This window comes from Lissotriton vulgaris, chromosome 5 (genome assembly GCF_964263255.1).
Source record: "Lissotriton vulgaris chromosome 5, aLisVul1.2, whole genome shotgun sequence".
Lineage (NCBI taxonomy): Eukaryota > Metazoa > Chordata > Amphibia > Caudata > Salamandridae > Lissotriton > Lissotriton vulgaris.
The window spans coordinates 521534980-521547079 of NC_141693.1; positions in this window are offsets into that span (position 1 = coordinate 521534980).

Consider the following 12100-nt stretch of genomic DNA (forward strand, 5'->3'; position numbering starts at 1 on the left):
TTTGTGAAGTTTGGCCAAGGTGGCTTGTCACACAGGTGTTGGTGATTGGGCTTGATTCACTGGATTATATAGAGTACAATCCTTTTTTTCAAATGAATTGGTCTTATTCCATATAATTTCTTTTGCAGCTATACCCCTGAAGAAGAGACTCAGGTCTCGAAATGCATTGGGTGTGAAGTTAATAATGTACATTTTTATGATGATTGTAACATATCAAAATACGTGAAAAATATTGTTTATGAAAAATATTTTCTATGAACCTTGTGGAAAAACATAAAAAGTTTATCTGAATAAACAAATGACAAAAAGAATTGAACGTTTTATTGCCTAAATACATGTCGTTGTTGCATGTTGTTGTCCCAGTCGCTCTTGAAGGGCTGGGCCTCTAAGGTCATTGAATTTATACTCCGTAGGCATTTACACAACATTGCACACTTATCGTAATATCAGATTAAATTTAATCAGAGTGAGCCAGGTACACTATCACTTCTTGAATTCTTCTACTGAACCCGGTACCAGGGCAGCACCACCCACATTAAATATGTCCTTTGACAGCATTTCAAGCATCACCGAAAACAGAGCATCAACTAAAGTTTACACCACTGAAGAAGCGTATCAAATCTACAACTTGATTAAGGAGACCAAATCATTTGATGCACAAAGTGGCACCATTGCCCAACAGTTACGACAATTAGAATATCTAACAAGGAGAGAGTTAAATCAGAGACTACATGCCTCAACTCTCATTCAATATCATCGAGTGAAAAGAATACCCAGAGGACTACGATTATCCATAAAACCCATGTTATATAGATTGCAGAACAACCAGCAATTCATGGACAAATGGTATAGCATCTTGAACAAATGCTCTTTGGATTTGATTTTATTACTAGTTGAAGAACTTTCAAGAGCTATTCATGAACTGGAGGAAGAAATTTTCAACTTAAAAAACAATTTGACAAAAAGGATGGAAAAAGAACCATGGGATAAATTTCTTGAGGAACTTAACGCCAAACTAGATAAATATGGCAAAGAATTACAAGAGACCAAATTACGAAAATTCAAGAGAGATACAATAGACTATAAACTGAACGAGGCATATACTTGGGCAGAAGTATATGCCCAACGCAGATTCAAAAAACGTACCACCCAAATGTCATCAGAAGAAAGTGTGGTCTCTGATGAAGATATAGATATATCTAGAAAACCAACTGGTCATTCAACCTCAATCACAACAACTGAGCAAACCAAAGCATCAACTTCTGGAACATCTGAACCATTACCTAATGTGTCTTTTTTAGAGGGGGCAACCCTCACAGGGCGTCCACCAGAGGAAACAACCACAACGCAGACAGGAAAACCGTCAAACAAAAACAAGGAGAAGCAAAAGAAAAGGAAAAGGAAAAAGAGAAAGAGAAATCAAAAAACGGACTACGGAGTCAAACACAGAAATGAATTTAGTCGTGAATATCTCTCAAATGAAACTAACAAAATTCCAAAATCAGGTCTTAAACAAAGGAACATCATTTGTAAGTACGTATAACTCTTCTGAATTGGAGACTGATATAGCCATATTCAGATTTATGAGAACTTTGAGACTAAAACATTTTTTCACAAACATCTGTCCTCAAGAACCAAGTAGAGAAATCCCAATCTTCAAAGCCAAGAGTACCTTTATGGCTCCAAACTCCCACAAAGCTCTGGACACCTTCGAAACACTTGTAAAACAAGATTTAAAAAAAATAAATTACAAAAGAAGACAAAAAAATTTGAGTCGAGCAGAATACAGTGCTTTGAAAGACTTAGCAAGTAGAACTGATATCCAGATACAAAAAGCCGATAAGGGAGGAGGTTTGGTCATAATGGATAAAGATTTCTATAACAGAAAAGCATTGGAACATGTAACAGATACAACCACATATGGAAAATTGGATATGGATCCTACTCTGGAAATTATGGAAAACTTGAAGAAAGTATTGGACCAAGCGGAAGAATTAGGTTGGATCAACATTACAACTAAGAAATACCTGATGAACATCTACCCAAAACGACCAAGGATTTATTTTCTACCAAAAATGCACAAACATCTGACAGATCCACCGTTCAAACCCATCGTGGCAGGATGTGGTTCGATATTTGAAAACCTTGGGAAATGTATTGATCATTATTTACAGCCATTTGTTCAACAATGGGAAACATACATAGAGGATACATCTGACTTTTTGAGATGTCTGGAGAACATCATGGAAAAAATCACAGAGAACTGCATTCTATGTACAATCGACGTAGTGTCTTTATATACGTCAATACCACATGCATATGGAATTGAGGCAGTAGAATGGGCCTTACTGAGTCAAGTTGATTCAGATGCTCCAAAAAGCTTTATTCTAGAAATCTTGGAATTTTGTCTGCAAAACAGCTACTTTGCATGGGATGATACATTTTACATTCAGCTAAATGGAACTAGCATGGGCTTTCCGGGAGCGCCGGCATACGCTAATACTTTTATGGCGAAATTGGAGAGTGAGTATATTCTGCAAGATGAATCTTGGACACAAGGACTAATATGCTTCCGTCGATTCATCGACAATATTTTCATAATATGGAAGGATACAGAAGAAAAATTAAGAAACAACATTGAAACATTGAACTTAGTTGACCCAAGGATACAATTCACCTCCTTGATGGACAAACACAAAATATAATTCCTGGATGTTCAAATTGAATTGAGAGATGACAGTTTACACACAAGTGTATTCAGAAAAGCAACAGATAAAAACAATGCACTACTTTACAACAGCTTCCATCCTCCTACATTGGTGAATAATTTACCATTTTCTCAATTCCTGCGAATATGTAGGATTTCCCCAGAGGACAAAACATGCCAAGATTCTTGTTTGTATCAAAAAAATAATTACCTCAATCAAGGTTATCCAGAGGATCTTATTGACAAACAAATTCAGAAGGCACGGGAAATTCCTAGACCAAAACTTTTGGAGGAAAAAACAAAATCCACTACTGAAAGAACCGTGTTCGTTTCAAAATATTCAACTGCTTCCTGGGAGATCAAAAGAGGCATACTTAAAAACTGGGAAATATTAAAGACAGAAGAAGACTTTCACAAACTATTTGAGAATCAACCCGTTTGCCTATACTAGGTCAAATAACTTGAAAGAACTTTTAACAAAAAAGAAAAAGGAAAAAGTGCCAAAAACAGGGACTTCCAAATGTTGGAACTGTATCCATTGTAATAATGCGATCTTGGGCAATATTCTTTTACACCCACAAACAGGAGAAACAATCATACTACAGAACCAAAATACTTGTGATTCTGAAAATATCATATACACAATCAAATGTCCTTGTGGACTATTATATGTCGGGAAAACCGAACGTAAAATGAAAACCAGACTCTCAGAACATAAGAGTCGAATACGAACAGGAAATTTAACATCTCCCCTGGCAAATCACTGGAAAGATACGAGACACACGATTGCACAACTGAAATTTCAAATTATTGAGCAAGTGGATAAACAACCTGGATGTAATAACTCAAAGAAGCTTCTCCAACGAGAAGTGTACTGGATAAAATGCTTAAGAACCCTGAATCCCACGGGACTTAACGACAAATTGGAGATGTCGTGTTTTCTCTAAATGTGTTCCTTTCACTCCCTAAACAAAAGATAACACTCACACCTAAACAAGACACTTTTTTAGTAACCAAGCTTTTTTGTGTGATAGAGTATATTAAAAATGTTATTTTCTGATGCATTTTATTTGAATACGTTCCATTCTTTTTATTTCAGTTTACGTATTATTCATATTCACTACCAAAATCTGTGATTGTATTGAGTCCCTTGTCTATTTCACCAAGTCTTTCTTCACTTTTCATTCTTGTTGTTGAATGATACAACACGCAGACTAATCAGATATGTGTAACTAGAGTTGCAGAGTAATCAGATATGTGTAACTAGAGTTGTAGAATCCTGTTTACGATTGATAGGGGATATTTGAATGCGTTACCAACATTTTAGCATGACAATTTCAGCATCGCTTCGTCGATTATCACATTTCGAATTATACTCTATTTTCCATTGTTTTCGCAACTGCATTAGATAGAAACTTGTTTCGTTTCCATTAAATCTTTAAACATTCACTTGTTGCATACTTTTTGAACACGGAGCTCCGTGTTTACTTCAGCCCGTTTTCTATGCTCATGATCATTCCACCGCGATCACGTGACGTGGAAGGATTATCTTTTTCCTTGAAGCGCGATTAGTATCATGGCGCTGATCGCTCGCGATTAGAACGGATGGTGAAAGGAGAAGACCTTTGCCTGTGAGGTAGGAGTTTTTAACGAGCTAGTGCCGTGGCAGTTTGTTTCTTAATTCTTTTGAAGCATATAAGAACTAAGAGTTTCTTTCTTCGATCTTTTTACAGATCATTTGGCCACACTACCATTACTACTATTCTTGTAGGTAAGACAATGGCTATTTACACACTCATTGTTGTGTTATCGTTAATCTGAGCTAGTGTCAAGGCAGTTTGTGTTTTGATTGTTTTGAAGTATATAAGAACTAAGAGTTTATTCCTTCGATCCTTTTACAGATCATTTGGCTACACAACCAATACTACTATTCTTTTAGGTAAGACAATGGCCATTTACACACTCATTGTCGTGTTATCTCTTATCTGATCATATGACTCTGACTCGAGTTAATATAATTTTACAGTGCAAGATCCACAGAGGAAGTGGTCGACTATCCCATCAGTATTAGGATTTATTGCAAGGAACTTAAGGTACAAAGGTTTTGGTTGATGTTGCTATTAGCCTAAACTGAGGCAGTTATTTTGTTGGACTTTGATTAAGTCTGTTTGTTTGTTTTGCTTTATTTGTTTCATAGGATTACATTGAGAACTTCAAGTAAGTTTGGCCAAGGTGGCTTGTCACACAGGTGCTGGTGATTGGGCTTGATTCACTGGATTATATAGAGTACAATCTTTTTTTCAAATGAATTGGTCTCATTCCATATAATTTCTTTTGCAGCTATACCCCTGAAGAAGAGACTCAGGTCTCGAAATGCATTGGGTGTGAAGTTAATAATGTACATTTTTATGATGATTGTAACATATCAAAATACGTGAAAAATATTGTTTATGAAAAACAAATTCTATGAACCTTGTGGAAAAACATAAAAAGTTTATCTGAATGAACTAATGACAAAATGTATTGAACGTTTTATTGCCTAAATACATGTCGTTGTTGCATGTTGTTGTCCCAGTCACCCTTGAGGGGCTGGGCCTCTAAGGTCAACAAGAGGACCAAGCCAGGGAATCTCCTTATTTCTTAGGGAATGCTCTTATTATCTCCCAGAAGCAGCACCAATGGAGAGTAGGTGTGGTTTTATGTTTGCTCATAACAGATAGAGAGATACTGAGTGCCTTGTCCGACAATCCTGTACAGATCCATGCATGTGTTTGAAGTCAGTCTGCATATCACCGCATCTGTGGCAGTTACTATTGCGCCTAGAGTCAAGTGTATGTAAGAAAGCTAGTGTACAGTAAACTAGATAAAAACACTTAAAGTGCTGTAAGGAGTTCATTGTTCATGGAGACATTTACAGTTGGTAAGCAATAACTCGCCTGCTGAATGTTCTTAAGATGTCATTTCTCCAATCTGTCCTTCTGGATTTGGCTGGCATTATCCATGAAGCACACCCATACCTTAGAGGGCTGCAACGCTATTCAAAACAATTAAATTAATAAATAAATATTTGATGGCCAACGTGAAATATGAGAGCACCTAAACAAAGTGTCGCCCGTCCCATGCAAAAACAACCAGAAGGTAGGTCTGAGTATGAAACATGATGAAATGGGGGCATGTCCGCCACTCCCAAAGGATTACCAGGGCTGACTGGCGTCTTCCCCTTACTGAGCTGAGACCACCTCTTAATCGTCCTGGTGCAGTGATGGGTGGCTCCACGCTTAATTTCTATTTCGGGTACTGCACTACTGTTTTAATATGGTTTGTTGAGTGGCATAATTTAACCACCCAGAATGCTGAGGAGGAATGTGCAGTGCAAGAGCTTAACCTCGAGAGTAGGTTCTAAAATGTATCTGGTTTGCTACTCTATTTTATATTCTGAAATGAGATGGCTGATATGATCCCACTGCATGCGTGGAATGGGGGGCGTGTCACCAACAATCCTATCAAAAGGCATAAACCTTAACATTAGTTAAGTGGATGGGGCACAAACTGGCATGATGCAGGGAGATCATTTCACCAATGAACAGCATAGGGAAGTTGGCTAGGCTTTGGAGTTGGCAGAGACATTATTTGCCTGGGCTGACCTTATTGATTCACAGAGGTTTCACATCTGAAAGGAAAGAAGTGCTGTTTGATCCAGCTTGGAGATACATGGTAGATCCATTTAATGTCAGATCAATCTACTAGAATAATCGATCAGCAGCCACTAAATGCTCATGATTTTGCCCTTTGACAACTCTGATGGGGGGGGGTCGACGGACCAGAGATATATCTGCCCAAGAGCGTAGAATTTAACTTCGTTCAATTCTGTTCTATTTCACACTTTGACCTGTTTATAGGAAATTCTAGGTTGTTTCTACTTTCATTCTTTCTATGACTCACAGTTCATGAAATGTTCTTCTACAAATCCGTGTGCTGACCTGTTTTTCAGATTTTTTGTCATTTCTAATGTTACCTGTAAAGCGTGCAAATGCCTTCCTAAGCAGCGGAAGAATAAAAGAATATTCAAATAAATAAGCCAATTTCTGTTTGTAGGAACATGCACTACTGTAAGACTACTTCGTTTAGGCAGGTAAATTTCCAACCACTTCATGATGGCCTGCTAAGTACATGGTACTGAGTAACACCAGAGCAGGCAGTCCTGGAGATTCATGTTTGAATCTGCTGTGAACAGCATTTAAGGGCAAGCAGAGAAAAACTGAAAATGCTCTTAACACTGGAATGGGAGGCGCACAAGGTTGAAATTTGGAAATGCTGCATGTGGCGCTAGAAAGGCAATAATGGGCAGGTTCGTAGAACTGAACACAAAATCAAATAACCTAAAACACACTTAAGTTCTAGCCAAACCAAGGGACAGAGGCAAAATCCACATGGTCATCACTATGTAGTTATAGCAAGGTCAGACTTTTCATAGAGTGTTTTTTATTTTGCTAATACCATTGGCGTAGGTTTGACAAATCTTCGTAAAACTTTCCAAAAATGTTCATCTACCTCAGCTCCTTCCTGGAAACTTTCAGGGTGAGCAGTCAAGGGGGGCCGAGAATAAAGAAGGGGAGGAATTGGTCCAAAAACACATTTTCCCTAGCAAATTTCCCCTCAGAATTTTGTGAAGTAAAGCAGAAAGAAACAGCTGAACAGAATTACACCAATGTTGGCAGAAAGATAGATCTTTACTCAAAAGAGTGCGCATTTGTGATTTGTGGTCCAATCACCTATTGCATACTGTCAGAAGCTATGCTCAGTGGGGGGAATTGGGTGTATATGATCATAAAACACCAGAACTTCACTGAAAAAAGCCCTAAAGGTTAAAGTGACATGATAGCTAGGTTAAAGTCGTCCCCTACTTTGATGTCTCCAGCAGCATCCAGTAACTGCTGTTTCAGTGTAGTGCGAATCAGTGGCGGCCACTAAATTCAGGACGGAGGGGGGGCTGACAGGACACACATGCACACATACACATACGAGTGCATGCATGCATTCCCACGCACTCACACACACAAACACATCCTTTCACAACACTCATTACCAAACATTCATACATACATGCATGCACCATTCCTTAATTTAGAAAAAACACACACTTACCTGTCAGCCAATGAGGGAATGCAGCAGTCCCAACATCATCACAGTGTGGGATTGGGTCAGTGAGACTGCGCACCCCATCCCCCTCTGTTGTGATGATGTGTCACTGATTAACACTTGGACCCTTGGACGCATTAGGGTTTAAAACTGAAGCGCCCAGGTGTGAGAGATGAGGGGTAGCATCACTGAATCCCGCTTCAGGGACCTTTGCTCAGCTGAGGACATCACACCCAAAGGAGCTGTGACTTCCTCAGCCCAGCAAAGCTCAGCTCAGGCAGCCAGAAGCTTGCACATTTAGCGCATGTCTGGCTCCTGGCTTCCCGACCTGAAAATGAACAGTGTCTGTCAGGCTGATCTTTGTTCAGCTTGACAGACACTATTCGTAAGGGGCAAAACGTGGGATGGGGGTCGTGGACCCTTATTCCCAATGGACCGACCACGGCTGGTGCGGACAAACATGCCTTGGAACGTGTTAGGGACGTATATATTAAGCAGTGTTTGGGATTTTGCCTCTTTGCGAATAGTGACCTTAAGGTTTCTGCCCTCTGGGTGTCTTGTGCCTGAGATAGGAGAGCTGCCAACATGTGATTTTCAAAGAATCTTCTCCCTGCCATTTTGAAGGAAGGAGACGCCTAGAACTAGTGGGAGTGCTGGCAATATCACATACGGAAGTGGTCTGCACGTAATAGGAAGGTCTCATGTATGAAGATGATATCAGGGTCATGGTGTGCCAAGCATTACCATATCTGCTTGCATTTATTGGGGGAGATTGGCCACGTACATTTAGAGAAAGCTTAAACATCGGAACATGTATCCTTGAATGTTAGAGTAGTCTCACCAGATTCCAGAGGGGCTTTGGTATCCCTATATGTCCTGCCCGGCCATGGGGGAGAAAAGGGGCAGTGTGTAAGGGTGGCCTGCGGACAGGAAATATCAAGTACAAAAAAGGACAGCAGAGCCCAACCAGTACCAGGTCAATATCCATGATGTGGGAGTTCCTGCCCACATGGGGTGCAATCCCCTTGCTTGGAGAGGAAAGTATGGGGGAGCATAGGCCATGGTCTAATCGAGTTTCTCCTTGTGGTGAAAGAGCTAGGTGGGACAACCCATTTCTTTGCTCCATGTATCCCCTCTGGACCTTCTGAGCGCCAAAAATGGATGATATCACAGGTTTGGGAGATCAAATGTCTTTGGGGGATGGGGGTCACGACGTGGGAGTCTCTTGAGGATGGGTGCCAAGGTCCATCATTTGTAGGTGAGAGATTATAGTTGCTTTAGCATCCACAGTTGTTTCTGGGCCCTTTTGTCTGTGGTGGAAGCATTGTGCCTTCCTCTCCGACAGCTGTGAGTGTGGGGGGTCAGCAAGGATTTCGCTTCCTGCTGCAAGCAGAGTGCCTTGTGTTAGCCATTCCATTTAAAGATGAGGTTGCAGGGGTGGCTCAATTGGTAGTTGATGTTCTTCTCTTTTAGGACCTCACTGCCTGGTTGCAAGTCTTTGTGCCTTTTGAGGGATATCACCAGGTTTTGATAGAGGCGGACTGTTGTGTCATATAAAATTATGTCAACTTTACAGTATGCCACTGCCATGATTGCCTCTTTCTCCTTGTAGTAGTGGAGGCTTGTTAGGATGTCGGAGACTGGTCTAGCTGAGGGAGCACGTGGTACCACCCTGTGAGCATGATCTAGTTTTGGGGGTAGAATGGGTCCCCCGTGATGGTGTGGAGGAGCTCTGTCACGAATGACAAGACGTTGGATCCTTTTGCACCTTACGGTATACCTCATATTCGGCCATTGCTCCAGCAGCTCGTTTTCAGGATCCTCCTGTTTCAGCTGTAGCTTGACATACTATTCCTCCAAGGTATTGAGTTTCCTCTGCAGCATTTCTTGTTCCTCTGTGGGTCAGTCTGCTGCTCGCTCCTCATGATTTATCCGGTCCCCCAGTTTCGTCACTTCCCTATGGACTTCTTGAAGCCAGAATTTGAATTGTGCAATCAGTGAGCCAATGAAGAAGCGGTCCATACATTCCTGTGAGAGTGGCTTCATCAGGACCTGGTTGCTGTCCAGTTGGGGAGCAGGTGATTGTGCATCCCCCACCATCTGGTGTGTCCACATTTCTCTTTGACTGGTTTACCCTTCACCATTGTGGCTCTTCACACCTTGATGGTGAAAAGCTTCTTGTTTTTTTTCTGTTTTTTTACAGATTTATATAGGGCGAACTGGACCCAAAGGTTTTTCAGCGCTTTACATGAGCACCAGTTACGTTACACAAGGACACATTAATTTTTTTGTAGGCACAGAGAGGTTTAGTGATTTGCCCAGAATCACAGGAATCTGAGCCGACGCCAAGGCTGGAACCTGGTTGCCCAGCTCCAAAGTTGGCAGCTCTAGCCGTAAGGCCACAACCTCACCCCAAAAGCTTGGTGATGGTGATGCGTCCCCACGCGTGGGCTGGGATGTCTACCTGCAGGTCCTCTGCTAAGGCCACACCCACGGGTGCTGCATCTTCACTTCTGCTGAGTGCAGTCTCTAATATTGAAGAAGGGTCTTTTTTATTTTAGGGGAGATGCTGCTGGACTAGGCATCTGCAGGTATGGAAGAGGAGTCCCTCTCCCTAGGGACGGTTTAACAGAGCTTCTTCTACCTGTCTTTGTGAAGAGGGGGGCAGGTCACCTGGGACAGGGTGTTGGGTGGTGGTGTTCATGGGGCAGATGTTGGATGCTTGCACCTTGTAGGCCCTCATCGCACCCCCTGGGTCCGGGTTATTGTGCAAAGGGGGCATGGATGCTTTGGTCACCCAAGGCCTTGTGGGCGGACCAGACCGCAATTGCAGTGGGCAGCCTGTTCTCTTGAGTTAGGTGTTGCCTCCCGGTGGCCCACAGCCCACCCAGGGTCTGCAAGGCCTCCCGGTGCTTTTGTAGAGAGTGCACACAGATGGGGAAATTTTTGTGTGGTGGTCCTCTGGCTCAGCCGCCCAGTGAATGATGCTCAGACCACAGTGTTCAGCAGCAGAGGCCCTCATGGAAAAGTACACAAGGAGTCAGGAGCAGCCTAGCTCCGTAAGGAGGAGTATGCCCGCCCAAGCCGGTTTTGTCTTGTAGGATCCAGAGTGGGCCGCGTAAGTCTGGCACCCCACCTTCCCCCCCAGATGGCAGGCCCACCGGATTATATGGATGTTGTGGCAGAGGGCTCAGTGGATTGGGCAATCCTACCCGGCACAGCCATCTATAGTGTCTCAGCAAAAATGCTAGGCCCAGTCTGGCCACTGGCTGCGGGCGCCACTCCCAACAGGGAGGCACCTACCTGTGTAGTCAGTTGCTGCTCTGGGTGCCCCTTGGGTTGCAGCAATGTAACGACTGCTGGTGAGGTCCATTTTGGGTTGTTATGTGTAGAGATAAGGCAGAGTGGAGAGGAGTTCGGCAGATCTGCTACAGTCTCCATGTGCGGCCAGGCCACGCCCCCCTGTTCAGCTTTTAATGGAGAGCTAACTCCTTCCTCACATCATAGCCCAAATAGACCGCCAATCTTAGCTTTGTACAGAGCTCTTCAGACACCAAAGCCAAATTAGGTGGCCAAGCCGATACTACGCACAGCTCTAACCCTTCAAGAATTGTGCTACATAGACAAAGAAATGGCACAGTCGTGTTTTAATAAAAAACTGGCACACTGTGCAGCCATATGGCAACGCAGGCACCTTCGCGCTATACTGCAAGGGTGTCTGTATTGTGGTCAGGTTAGTTTTTGTGCAGGAAGGGGTCCTTTCCTGCACAAAAACTATCCTTTAAGGCTAGTTCCTCAATGTATGTCTCCTGTAAAATGTAGGACACATCCAAAGAGGAAAAACAAATGAAAATAAATCACATCTCTCCTCGTTATGTCAGCTTCAGGGAGGTGCTAGCTTTTGGCAAAAATCCTTGTCTACAAGTCATTGTAGTACGGATTGGCATCAAAATCCATAGGTGTTCTGGCTAAGGCCTTGGCGAACCGACTGCTGCCCCTTATTACTGACCTGGTCCACCCTGACCAGGCCGGATTCATGCCCCGTAGGGCCACTCGCCATAATATTTGGCGGGCGCAAGCGGCGGTTGACGCCATGGGCGCTCGGGATGAGCAGGCGGCACTCCTACTGGCAGATATGGACAGGGCCTTCGACTCTGTGAGCTGGGCATACCTGTTTACCCTATTGACCCGCCTTAACCTTGGCCCGGTGTTTCTGTCGTACTTGCGATTGCTGTACACCAACGTCACGGCCTC